At 51.5% G+C, this 9,811-nt stretch overlaps 33 non-coding genes across 33 annotated transcripts; 1 reads left to right on the forward strand and 32 right to left on the reverse strand.

The window, feature by feature from the left end:
- Positions 1-9: 9 nt before the first annotated feature.
- trnaf-gaa (transfer RNA phenylalanine (anticodon GAA)) lies at positions 10-82 on the reverse strand. The gene has a single exon. It is a non-coding gene; the product is annotated as a tRNA-Phe (tRNA).
- A 96-nt stretch (positions 83-178) lies between these two features.
- trnai-aau (transfer RNA isoleucine (anticodon AAU)) lies at positions 179-252 on the reverse strand. Its single transcript has one exon. It is a non-coding gene; the product is annotated as a tRNA-Ile (tRNA).
- A 97-nt stretch (positions 253-349) lies between these two features.
- trnap-ugg (transfer RNA proline (anticodon UGG)) lies at positions 350-421 on the reverse strand. The gene has a single exon. It is a non-coding gene; the product is annotated as a tRNA-Pro (tRNA).
- A 529-nt stretch (positions 422-950) lies between these two features.
- Positions 951-1,023, forward strand: trnaa-agc (transfer RNA alanine (anticodon AGC)). The gene has a single exon. It is a non-coding gene; the product is annotated as a tRNA-Ala (tRNA).
- Positions 1,024-1,177: 154 nt separating this feature from the next.
- Positions 1,178-1,249, reverse strand: trnaq-cug (transfer RNA glutamine (anticodon CUG)). Its single transcript has one exon. It is a non-coding gene; the product is annotated as a tRNA-Gln (tRNA).
- Positions 1,250-1,363: 114 nt separating this feature from the next.
- On the reverse strand, positions 1,364-1,435 carry trnaq-uug (transfer RNA glutamine (anticodon UUG)). Its single transcript has one exon. It is a non-coding gene; the product is annotated as a tRNA-Gln (tRNA).
- Positions 1,436-1,571: 136 nt separating this feature from the next.
- On the reverse strand, positions 1,572-1,644 carry trnaf-gaa (transfer RNA phenylalanine (anticodon GAA)). The gene has a single exon. It is a non-coding gene; the product is annotated as a tRNA-Phe (tRNA).
- A 96-nt stretch (positions 1,645-1,740) lies between these two features.
- Positions 1,741-1,814, reverse strand: trnai-aau (transfer RNA isoleucine (anticodon AAU)). Its single transcript has one exon. It is a non-coding gene; the product is annotated as a tRNA-Ile (tRNA).
- A 97-nt stretch (positions 1,815-1,911) lies between these two features.
- trnap-ugg (transfer RNA proline (anticodon UGG)) lies at positions 1,912-1,983 on the reverse strand. The gene has a single exon. It is a non-coding gene; the product is annotated as a tRNA-Pro (tRNA).
- Positions 1,984-2,626: 643 nt separating this feature from the next.
- trnaq-cug (transfer RNA glutamine (anticodon CUG)) lies at positions 2,627-2,698 on the reverse strand. The gene has a single exon. It is a non-coding gene; the product is annotated as a tRNA-Gln (tRNA).
- Positions 2,699-2,812: 114 nt separating this feature from the next.
- Positions 2,813-2,884, reverse strand: trnaq-uug (transfer RNA glutamine (anticodon UUG)). The gene has a single exon. It is a non-coding gene; the product is annotated as a tRNA-Gln (tRNA).
- A 136-nt stretch (positions 2,885-3,020) lies between these two features.
- On the reverse strand, positions 3,021-3,093 carry trnaf-gaa (transfer RNA phenylalanine (anticodon GAA)). Its single transcript has one exon. It is a non-coding gene; the product is annotated as a tRNA-Phe (tRNA).
- A 96-nt stretch (positions 3,094-3,189) lies between these two features.
- Positions 3,190-3,263, reverse strand: trnai-aau (transfer RNA isoleucine (anticodon AAU)). Its single transcript has one exon. It is a non-coding gene; the product is annotated as a tRNA-Ile (tRNA).
- A 97-nt stretch (positions 3,264-3,360) lies between these two features.
- trnap-ugg (transfer RNA proline (anticodon UGG)) lies at positions 3,361-3,432 on the reverse strand. Its single transcript has one exon. It is a non-coding gene; the product is annotated as a tRNA-Pro (tRNA).
- A 756-nt stretch (positions 3,433-4,188) lies between these two features.
- trnaq-cug (transfer RNA glutamine (anticodon CUG)) lies at positions 4,189-4,260 on the reverse strand. Its single transcript has one exon. It is a non-coding gene; the product is annotated as a tRNA-Gln (tRNA).
- Positions 4,261-4,582: 322 nt separating this feature from the next.
- On the reverse strand, positions 4,583-4,655 carry trnaf-gaa (transfer RNA phenylalanine (anticodon GAA)). Its single transcript has one exon. It is a non-coding gene; the product is annotated as a tRNA-Phe (tRNA).
- Positions 4,656-4,751: 96 nt separating this feature from the next.
- Positions 4,752-4,825, reverse strand: trnai-aau (transfer RNA isoleucine (anticodon AAU)). The gene has a single exon. It is a non-coding gene; the product is annotated as a tRNA-Ile (tRNA).
- A 97-nt stretch (positions 4,826-4,922) lies between these two features.
- trnap-ugg (transfer RNA proline (anticodon UGG)) lies at positions 4,923-4,994 on the reverse strand. The gene has a single exon. It is a non-coding gene; the product is annotated as a tRNA-Pro (tRNA).
- Positions 4,995-5,637: 643 nt separating this feature from the next.
- trnaq-cug (transfer RNA glutamine (anticodon CUG)) lies at positions 5,638-5,709 on the reverse strand. The gene has a single exon. It is a non-coding gene; the product is annotated as a tRNA-Gln (tRNA).
- Positions 5,710-5,823: 114 nt separating this feature from the next.
- trnaq-uug (transfer RNA glutamine (anticodon UUG)) lies at positions 5,824-5,895 on the reverse strand. Its single transcript has one exon. It is a non-coding gene; the product is annotated as a tRNA-Gln (tRNA).
- Positions 5,896-6,031: 136 nt separating this feature from the next.
- trnaf-gaa (transfer RNA phenylalanine (anticodon GAA)) lies at positions 6,032-6,104 on the reverse strand. Its single transcript has one exon. It is a non-coding gene; the product is annotated as a tRNA-Phe (tRNA).
- Positions 6,105-6,200: 96 nt separating this feature from the next.
- trnai-aau (transfer RNA isoleucine (anticodon AAU)) lies at positions 6,201-6,274 on the reverse strand. The gene has a single exon. It is a non-coding gene; the product is annotated as a tRNA-Ile (tRNA).
- Positions 6,275-6,371: 97 nt separating this feature from the next.
- Positions 6,372-6,443, reverse strand: trnap-ugg (transfer RNA proline (anticodon UGG)). Its single transcript has one exon. It is a non-coding gene; the product is annotated as a tRNA-Pro (tRNA).
- A 643-nt stretch (positions 6,444-7,086) lies between these two features.
- On the reverse strand, positions 7,087-7,158 carry trnaq-cug (transfer RNA glutamine (anticodon CUG)). Its single transcript has one exon. It is a non-coding gene; the product is annotated as a tRNA-Gln (tRNA).
- A 114-nt stretch (positions 7,159-7,272) lies between these two features.
- trnaq-uug (transfer RNA glutamine (anticodon UUG)) lies at positions 7,273-7,344 on the reverse strand. The gene has a single exon. It is a non-coding gene; the product is annotated as a tRNA-Gln (tRNA).
- Positions 7,345-7,480: 136 nt separating this feature from the next.
- On the reverse strand, positions 7,481-7,553 carry trnaf-gaa (transfer RNA phenylalanine (anticodon GAA)). Its single transcript has one exon. It is a non-coding gene; the product is annotated as a tRNA-Phe (tRNA).
- A 96-nt stretch (positions 7,554-7,649) lies between these two features.
- trnai-aau (transfer RNA isoleucine (anticodon AAU)) lies at positions 7,650-7,722 on the reverse strand. Its single transcript has one exon. It is a non-coding gene; the product is annotated as a tRNA-Ile (tRNA).
- Positions 7,723-7,819: 97 nt separating this feature from the next.
- trnap-ugg (transfer RNA proline (anticodon UGG)) lies at positions 7,820-7,891 on the reverse strand. The gene has a single exon. It is a non-coding gene; the product is annotated as a tRNA-Pro (tRNA).
- A 759-nt stretch (positions 7,892-8,650) lies between these two features.
- On the reverse strand, positions 8,651-8,722 carry trnaq-cug (transfer RNA glutamine (anticodon CUG)). Its single transcript has one exon. It is a non-coding gene; the product is annotated as a tRNA-Gln (tRNA).
- A 114-nt stretch (positions 8,723-8,836) lies between these two features.
- trnaq-uug (transfer RNA glutamine (anticodon UUG)) lies at positions 8,837-8,908 on the reverse strand. The gene has a single exon. It is a non-coding gene; the product is annotated as a tRNA-Gln (tRNA).
- A 136-nt stretch (positions 8,909-9,044) lies between these two features.
- On the reverse strand, positions 9,045-9,117 carry trnaf-aaa (transfer RNA phenylalanine (anticodon AAA)). Its single transcript has one exon. It is a non-coding gene; the product is annotated as a tRNA-Phe (tRNA).
- A 96-nt stretch (positions 9,118-9,213) lies between these two features.
- On the reverse strand, positions 9,214-9,287 carry trnai-aau (transfer RNA isoleucine (anticodon AAU)). The gene has a single exon. It is a non-coding gene; the product is annotated as a tRNA-Ile (tRNA).
- A 97-nt stretch (positions 9,288-9,384) lies between these two features.
- trnap-ugg (transfer RNA proline (anticodon UGG)) lies at positions 9,385-9,456 on the reverse strand. Its single transcript has one exon. It is a non-coding gene; the product is annotated as a tRNA-Pro (tRNA).
- Positions 9,457-9,811: the final 355 nt, after the last annotated feature.

Raw genomic sequence — 9,811 nt, forward strand, 5'->3', positions numbered from 1 at the left:
AGCTGCATCTGCCGAAACCCGGGATTGAACCAGGGACCTTTAGATCTTCAGTCTAACGCTCTCCCAACTGAGCTATTTCGGCCACATCCACCTAGGGTTTGGTCTGCAGGGGTTTACGTGACACCACCCGTCGCTTTGAGAGAAGAGCAGAGACGAGCTAACAGAGAACAAAAGACGTTGGCCCGTACGGGGATCGAACCCGCGACCTTGGAGTTATTAGCACCACGCTCTAACCAACTGAGCTAACCGGCCTGGCTCCGGCCAGACATCTGCCCAATTTCCCCAAAGTTTGCTGACTGCTCGTGGGCCCCTTAGCAGGCAGAAAAGCTTCAGGACCAAGCCTGACCACGGGCTCGTCCGGGATTTGAACCCGGGACCTCTCGCACCCAAAGCGAGAATCATACCCCTAGACCAACGAGCCACGCTCACGCAGCTGGCGCACCGCCGCCTGCCCTCGAGCGACGCTCTTCACGTGGCTTTGAATGCAGGGAGCATCCGGAAGTCTGCGCTTGTGGCAAAAAGCACCTCGATTTCTGAGAAACTTGTTTCTGCCCTGCTCTACTCACCCTGTTACGGTCCTCAGGGGTGCAGACTTACTTGACCGCAACAGTCACTTCTGATACAGGATCACAATCTTGTGAAAGCCAAGTGGATCGTTTGTAATAAAGCAACAACAACAAGAAAGCCCAAAAAACAACATTAAAAACACTGAATGAAACAAGCAAGCATTAGAAGAAATGAGTCTAAAAACAAACAAGTTGGCGGCGATCATAATAACCAAAAGCAAAGAAGACAAATAGCAACAACAAAAGAAAGAAAAAATTAACTGCAATGGAAGAAATGACACACCTCGAGACAAGGTCAAAGGCAAAGGAATGAAAGTGGGCCTTTGAATGGATTCAATAATGGTGGTGGACCTAACAGGGAGAAGATTCTGCCTTCTGCGGCCAGGGGAATTAGCTCAAATGGTAGAGCGCTCGCTTAGCATGCGAGAGGTAGCGGGATCGATGCCCGCATTCTCCAAAGGGCTCCTGCCCTTTTACGCGCACGTCCCCAAGGAGACAGACTGCGCTTTTTGCGGTGCGAAACGTACCCTCGCAGTTGCGTGAGCCTTTGGGGCCCACTGCTGTCAAAAGAATTTCTCAGAACGGGCCCTGCGCACATTCGTGGCAAAAGCAGGTCCCACCGAGATTTGAACTCGGATCGCTGGATTCAGAGTCCAGAGTGCTAACCATTACACCATGGAACCTTGACGAGAGAGGCCGCTGCTCAGAGGAAAACAAAGAAGAAGTCGCTTACGGCTCACCAGCAACAAAAACGAAGTTGAGCTTTTTTTGTTTTTATCTGCCGCAAGAAGGCACGTAGGTTCCACCGAGATTTGAACTCGGATCGCTGGATTCAAAGTCCAGAGTGCTAACCGTTACACCATGGAACCACGAGCGCCTCTTTGACAGCTGACCTGGAGGTAGATAGTGTTGCGGCTAGGGGGAACCAGTCAGAGCGAGGGGTTGTATCCCAGTGAGTTTTGGTCACTGGCCACCCTCGACCAAAAGACAAAAGAAAGCTGCATCTGCCGAAACCCGGGATTGAACCAGGGACCTTTAGATCTTCAGTCTAACGCTCTCCCAACTGAGCTATTTCGGCCACATCCACCTAGGGTTTGGTCTGCAGGGGTTTACGTGACACCACCCGTCGCTTTGAGAGAAGAGCAGAGACGAGCTAACAGAGAACAAAAGACGTTGGCCCGTACGGGGATCGAACCCGCGACCTTGGAGTTATTAGCACCACGCTCTAACCAACTGAGCTAACCGGCCTGGCTCCGGCCAGACATCTGCCCAATTTCCCCAAAGTTTGCTGACTGCTCGTGGGCCCCTTAGCAGGCAGAAAAGCTTCAGGACCAAGCCTGACCACGGGCTCGTCCGGGATTTGAACCCGGGACCTCTCGCACCCAAAGCGAGAATCATACCCCTAGACCAACGAGCCACGCTCACGCAGCTGGCGCACCGCCGCCTGCCCTCGAGCGACGCTCTTCACGTGGCTTTGAATGCAGGGAGCATCCGGAAGTCTGCGCTTGTGGCAAAAAGCACCTCGATTTCTGAGAAACTTGTTTCTGCCCTGCTCTACTCACCCTGTTACGGTCCTCAGGGGTGCAGACTTACTTGACCGCAACAGTCACTTCTGATACAGGATCACAATCTTGTGAAAGCCAAGTGGATCGTTTGTAATAAAGCAACAACAACAAGAAAGCCCAAAAAACAACATTAAAAACACTGAATGAAACAAGCAAGCATTAGAAGAAATGAGTCTAAAAACAAACAAGTTGGCGGCGATCATAATAACCAAAAGCAAAGAAGACAAATAGCAACAACAAAAGAAAGAAAAAATTAACTGCATCTCCAGGGGAATTAGCTCAAATGGTAGAGCGCTCGCTTAGCATGCGAGAGGTAGCGGGATGGATGCCCGCATTCTCCAAAGGGCTCCTGCCCTTTTACGCGCACGTCCCCAAGGAGACAGACTGCGCTTTTTGCGGTGCGAAACGTACCCTCGCAGTTGCGTGAGCCTTTGGGGCCCACTGCTGTCAAAAGAATTTCTCAGAACGGGCCCTGCGCACATTCGTGGCAAAAGCAGGTTCCACCGAGATTTGAACTCGGATCGCTGGATTCAGAGTCCAGAGTGCTAACCATTACACCATGGAACCTTGACGAGAGAGGCCGCTGCTCAGAGGAAAGCAAAGAAGAAGTCGCTTACGGCTCACCAGCAACAAAAATAAAGTTGAGCCTTTTTTGTTTTTATCTGCCGCAAGAAGGCACGTAGGTTCCACCGAGATTTGAACTCGGATCGCTGGATTCAAAGTCCAGAGTGCTAACCGTTACACCATGGAACCACGAACGCCTCTTTGACAGCTGACCTGGAGGTAGATAGTGTTGCGGCTAGGGGGAACCAGTCAGAGGGAGGGGTTGTATCCCAGTGAGTTTTGGTCACTGGCCACCCTCGACCAAAAGACAAAAGAAAGCTGCATCTGCCGAAACGCGGGATTGAACCAGGGACCTTTAGATCTTCAGTCTAACGCTCTCCCAACTGAGCTATTTCGGCCACATCCCCCTAGGGTTTGGTCTGCAGGGGTTTACGTGACACCACCCGTCGCTTTGAGAGAAGAGCAGAGACGAGCTAACAGAGAACAAAAGACGTTGGCCCGTACGGGGATCGAACCCGCGACCTTGGCGTTATTAGCACCACGCTCTAACCAACTGAGCTAACCGGCCTGGCTCCGGCCAGACGTCTGCCCAATTTCCCCAAAATTTGCTGACTGCTCGTGGGCCCCTTAGCAGGCAGAAAAGCTTCAGGACCAAGCCTGACCACGGGCTCGTCCAGGATTTGAACCCGGGACCTCTCGCACCCAAAGCGAGAATCATACCCCTAGACCAACGAGCCACGCTCACGCAGCTGGCGCACCGCCGCCTGCCCTCGAGCGACGCTCTTCACGTGGCTTTGAATGCAGGGAGCATCCGGAAGTCTGCGCTTGTGGCAAAAAGCACCTCGATTTCTGAGAAACTTGTTTCTGCCCTGCTCTACTCACCCTGTTACGGTCCTCAGGGGTGCAGACTTACTTGACCGCAACAGTCACTTCTGATACAGGATCACAATCTTGTGAAAGCCAAGTGGATCGTTTGTAATAAAGCAACAACAACAAGAAAGCCCAAAAAACAACATTAAAAACACTGAATGAAACAAGCAAGCATTAGAAGAAATGAGTCTAAAAACAAACAAGTTGGCGGCGATCATAATAACCAAAAGCAAAGAAGACAAATAGCAACAACAAAAGAAAGAAAAAATTAACTGCAATGGAAGAAATGACACACCTCGAGACAAGGTCAAAGGCAAAGGAATGAAAGTGGGCCTTTGAATGGATTCAATAATGGTGGTGGACCTAACAGGGAGAAGATTCTGCCTTCTGCTGCCAGGGGAATTAGCTCAAATGGTAGAGCGCTCGCTTAGCATGCGAGAGGTAGCGGGATGGATGCCCGCATTCTCCAAAGGGCTCCTGCCCTTTTACGCGCACGTCCCCAAGGAGACAGACTGCGCTTTTTGCGGTGCGAAACGTACCCTCGCAGTTGCGTGAGCCTTTGGGGCCCACTGCTGTCAAAAGAATTTCTCAGAACGGGCCCTGCGCACATTCGTGGCAAAAGCAGGTCCCACCGAGATTTGAACTCGGATCGCTGGATTCAGAGTCCAGAGTGCTAACCATTACACCATGGAACCTTGACGAGAGAGGCCGCTGCTCAGAGGAAAGCAAAGAAGAAGTCGCTTACGGCTCACCAGCAACAAAAATAAAGTTGAGCCTTTTTTGTTTTTATCTGCCGCAAGAAGGCACGTAGGTTCCACCGAGATTTGAACTCGGATCGCTGGATTCAAAGTCCAGAGTGCTAACCGTTACAAAATGGAACCACGAGCGCCTCTTTGACAGCTGACCTGGAGGTAGATAGTGTTGCGGCTAGGGGGAACCAGTCAGAGCGAGGGGTTGTATCCCAGTGAGTTTTGGTCACTGGCCACCCTCGACCAAAAGACAAAAGAAAGCTGCATCTGCCGAAACGCGGGATTGAACCAGGGACCTTTAGATCTTCAGTCTAACGCTCTCCCAACTGAGCTATTTCGGCCACATCCCCCTAGGGTTTGGTCTGCAGGGGTTTACGTGACACCACCCGTCGCTTTGAGAGAAGAGCAGAGACGAGCTAACAGAGAACAAAAGACGTTGGCCCGTACGGGGATCGAACCCGCGACCTTGGCGTTATTAGCACCACGCTCTAACCAACTGAGCTAACCGGCCTGGCTCCGGCCAGACGTCTGCCCAATTTCCCCAAAGTTTGCTGACTGCTCGTGGGCCCCTTAGCAGGCAGAAAAGCTTCAGGACCAAGCCTGACCACGGGCTCGTCCGGGATTTGAACCCGGGACCTCTCGCACCCAAAGCGAGAATCATACCCCTAGACCAACGAGCCACGCTCACGCAGCTGGCGCACCGCCGCCTGCCCTCGAGCGACGCTCTTCACGTGGCTTTGAATGCAGGGAGCATCCGGAAGTCTGCGCTTGTGGCAAAAAGCACCTCGATTTCTGAGAAACTTGTTTCTGCCCTGCTCTACTCACCCTGTTACGGTCCTCAGGGGTGCAGACTTACTTGACCGCAACAGTCACTTCTGATACAGGATCACAATCTTGTGAAAGCCAAGTGGATCGTTTGTAATAAAGCAACAACAACAAGAAAGCCCAAAAAACAACATTAAAAACACTGAATGAAACAAGCAAGCATTAGAAGAAATGAGTCTAAAAACAAACAAGTTGGCGGCGATCATAATAACCAAAAGCAAAGAAGACAAATAGCAACAACAAAAGAAAGAAAAAATTAACTGCATCTCCAGGGGAATTAGCTCAAATGGTAGAGCGCTCGCTTAGCATGCGAGAGGTAGCGGGATGGATGCCCGCATTCTCCAAAGGGCTCCTGCCCTTTTACGCGCACGTCCCCAAGGAGACAGACTGCGCTTTTTGCGGTGCGAAACGTACCCTCGCAGTTGCGTGAGCCTTTGGGGCCCACTGCTGTCAAAAGAATTTCTCAGAACGGGCCCTGCGCACATTCGTGGCAAAAGCAGGTCCCACCGAGATTTGAACTCGGATCGCTGGATTCAGAGTCCAGAGTGCTAACCATTACACCATGGAACCTTGACGAGAGAGGCCGCTGCTCAGAGGAAAACAAAGAAGAAGTCGCTTACGGCTCACCAGCAACAAAAATGAAGTTGAGCTTTTTTTGTTTTTATCTGCCGCAAGAAGGCACGTAGGTTCCACCGAGATTTGAACTCGGATCGCTGGATTCAAAGTCCAGAGTGCTAACCGTTACACCATGGAACCACGAGCGCCTCTTTGACAGCTGACCTGGAGGTAGATAGTGTTGCGGCTAGGGGGAACCAGTCAGAGCGAGGGGTTGTATCCCAGTGAGTTTTGGTCACTGGCCACCCTCGACCAAAAGACAAAAGAAAGCTGCATCTGCCGAAACGCGGGATTGAACCAGGGACCTTTAGATCTTCAGTCTAACGCTCTCCCAACTGAGCTATTTCGGCCACATCCCCCTAGGGTTTGGTCTGCAGGGGTTTACGTGACACCACCCGTCGCTTTGAGAGAAGAGCAGAGACGAGCTAACAGAGAACAAAAGACGTTGGCCCGTACGGGGATCGAACCCGCGACCTTGGCGTTATTAGCACCACGCTCTAACCAACTGAGCTAACCGGCCTGGCTCCGGCCAGACGTCTGCCCAATTTCCCCAAAGTTTGCTGACTGCTCGTGGGCCCCTTAGCAGGCAGAAAAGCTTCAGGACCAAGCCTGACCACGGGCTCGTCCGGGATTTGAACCCGGGACCTCTCGCACCCAAAGCGAGAATCATACCCCTAGACCAACGAGCCACGCTCACGCAGCTGGCGCACCGCCGCCTGCCCTCGAGCGACGCTCTTCACGTGGCTTTGAATGCAGGGAGCATCCGGAAGTCTGCGCTTGTGGCAAAAAGCACCTCGATTTCTGAGAAACTTGTTTCTGCCCTGCTCTACTCACCCTGTTACGGTCCTCAGGGGTGCAGACTTACTTGACCGCAACAGTCACTTCTGATACAGGATCACAATCTTGTGAAAGCCAAGTGGATCGTTTGTAATAAAGCAACAACAACAAGAAAGCCCAAAAAACAACATTAAAAACACTGAATGAAACAAGCAAGCATTAGAAGAAATGAGTCTAAAAACAAACAAGTTGGCGGCGATCATAATAACCAAAAGCAAAGAAGACAAACAGCAACAACAAAAGAAAGAAAAAATTAACTGCATCTCCAGGGGAATTAGCTCAAATGGTAGAGCGCTCGCTTAGCATGCGAGAGGTAGCGGGATGGATGCCCGCATTCTCCAAAGGGCTCCTGCCCTTTTACGCGCACGTCCCCAAGGAGACAGACTGCGCTTTTTGCGGTGCGAAACGTACCCTCGCAGTTGCGTGAGCCTTTGGGGCCCACTGCTGTCAAAAGAATTTCTCAGAACGGGCCCTGCGCACATTCGTGGCAAAAGCAGGTCCAACCGAGATTTGAACTCGGATCGCTGGATTCAGAGTCCAGAGTGCTAACCATTACACCATGGAACCTTGACGAGAGAGGCCACTGCTCAGAGGAAAGCAAAGAAGAAGTCGCTTACGGCTCACCAGCAACAAAAATAAAGTTGAGCCTTTTTTGTTTTTATCTGCCGCAAGAAGGCACGTAGGTTCCACCGAGATTTGAACTCGGATCGCTGGATTCAAAGTCCAGAGTGCTAACCGTTACACCATGGAACCACGAGCGCCTCTTTGACAGCTGACCTGGAGGTAGATAGTGTTGCGGCTAGGGGGAACCAGTCAGAGCGAGGGGTTGTATCCCAGTGAGTTTTGGTCACTGGCCACCCTCGACCAAAAGACAAAAGAAAGCTGCATCTGCCGAAACCCGGGATTGAACCAGGGACCTTTAGATCTTCAGTCTAACGCTCTCCCAACTGAGCTATTTCGGCCACATCCACCTAGGGTTTGGTCTGCAGGGGTTTACGTGACACCACCCGTCGCTTTGAGAGAAGAGCAGAGACGAGCTAACAGAGAACAAAAGACGTTGGCCCGTACGGGATCGAACCCGCGACCTTGGCGCTATTAGCACCACGCTCTAACCAACTGAGCTAACCGGCCTGGCTCCGGCCAGACATCTGCCCAATTTCCCCAAAGTTTGCAGACTGCTCGTGGGCCCCTTAGCAGGCAGAAAAGCTTCAGGACCAAGCCTGACCACGGGCTCGTCCGGGATTTGAACCCGGGACCTCTCGCACCCAAAGCGAGAATCATACCCCTAGACCAACGAGCCACGCTCACGCAGCTGGCGCACCGCCGCCTGCCCTCGAGCGACGCTCTTCACGTGGCTTTGAATGCAGGGAGCATCCGGAAGTCTGCGCTTGTGGCAAAAAGCACCTCGATTTCTGAGAAACTTGTTTCTGCCCTGCTCTACTCACCCTGTTACGGTCCTCAGGTTTGCAGACTTACTTGACCGCAACAGTCACTTCTGATACAGGATCACAATCTTGTGAAAGCCAAGTGGATCGTTTGTAATAAAGCAACAACAACAACAAGAAAGCCCAAAAAACAACATTAAAAACACTGAATGAAACAAGCAAGCATTAGAAGAAATGAGTCTAAAAACAAACAAGTTGGCGGCGATCATAATAACCAATAGCAAAGAAGACAAATAGCAACAACAAAAGAAAGAAAAAATTAACTTCAATGGAAGAAATGACACACCTCGAGACAAGGTCAAAGGCAAAGGAATGAAAGTGGGCCTTTGAATGGATTCAATAATGGTGATGGACCTAACAGGGAGAAGATTCTGACTTCTGCGGCCAGGGGAATTAGCTCAAATGGTAGAGCGCTCTCTTAGCATACGAGAGGTAGCGGGATCGATGCCCGCATTCTCCAAAGGGCTCCTGCCCTTTTACGCGCACGTCCCCAAGGAGACAGACTGCGCTTTTTGCGGTGCGAAACGTACCCTCGCAGTTGCGTGAGCCTTTGGGGCCCACTGCTGTCAAAAGAATTTCTCAGAACGGGCCCTGCGCACATTCGTGGCAAAAGCAGGTCCCACCGAGATTTGAACTCGGATCGCTGGATTCAGAGTCCAGAGTGCTAACCATTACACCATGGAACCTTGACGAGAGAGGCCGCTGCTCAGAGGAAAGCAAAGAAGAAGTCGCTTACGGCTCACCAGCAACAAAAATAAAGTTGAGCTTTTTTTGTTTTTATCTGCCGCAAGAAGGCACGTAGGTTCCACCGAGATTTGAACTCGGATCGCTGGATTCAAAGTCCAGAGTGCTAACCGTTACACCATGGAACCACGAGCGCCTCTTTGACAGCTGACCTGGAGGTAGATAGTGTTGCGGCTAGGGGGAACCAGTCAGAGCGAGGGGTTGTATCCCAGTGAGTTTTGGTCACTGGCCACCCTCGACCAAAAGACAAAAGAAAGCTGCATCTGCCGAAACGCGGGATTGAACCAGGGACCTTTAGATCTTTAGTCTAACGCTCTCCCAACTGAGCTATTTCGGCCACATCCCCCTAGGGTTTGGTCTGCAGGGGTTTACGTGACACCACCCGTCGCTTTGAGAGAAGAGCAGAGACGAGCTAACAGAGAACAAAAGACGTTGGCCCGTACGGGGATCGAACCCGCGACCTTGGCGTTATTAGCACCAAGCTCTAACCAACTGAGCTAACCGGCCTGGCTCCGGCCAGACGTCTGCCCAAATTCCCCAAAGTTTGCTGACTGCTCGTGGGCCCCTTAGCAGGCAGAAAAGCTTCAGGACCAAGCCTGACCACGGGCTCGTCCGGGATTTGAACCCGGGACCTCTCGCACCCAAAGCGAGAATCATACCCCTAGACCAACGAGCCACGCTCACGCAGCTGGCGCACCGCCACCTGCCCTCGAGCGACGCTCTTCACGTGGCTTTGAATGCAGGGAGCATCCGGAAGTCTGCGCTTGTGGCAAAAAGCACCTCGATTTCTGAGAAACTTGTTTCTGCCCTGCTCTACTCACCCTGTTACGGTCCTCAGGGGTGCAGACTTACTTGACCGCAACAGTCACTTCTGATACAGGATCACAATCTTGTGAAAGCCAAGTGGATCGTTTGTAATAAAGCAACAACAACAAGAAAGCCCAAAAAACAACATTAAAAACACTGAATGAAACAAGCAAGCATTAGAAGAAATGAGTCTAAAAACAAACAAGTTGGCGGCGATCATAATA

The sequence above is a fragment of the Garra rufa genome, chromosome 21, assembly GCF_049309525.1.
Source record: "Garra rufa chromosome 21, GarRuf1.0, whole genome shotgun sequence".
In the NCBI taxonomy this organism is placed as follows: Eukaryota; Metazoa; Chordata; class Actinopteri; order Cypriniformes; family Cyprinidae; genus Garra; species Garra rufa.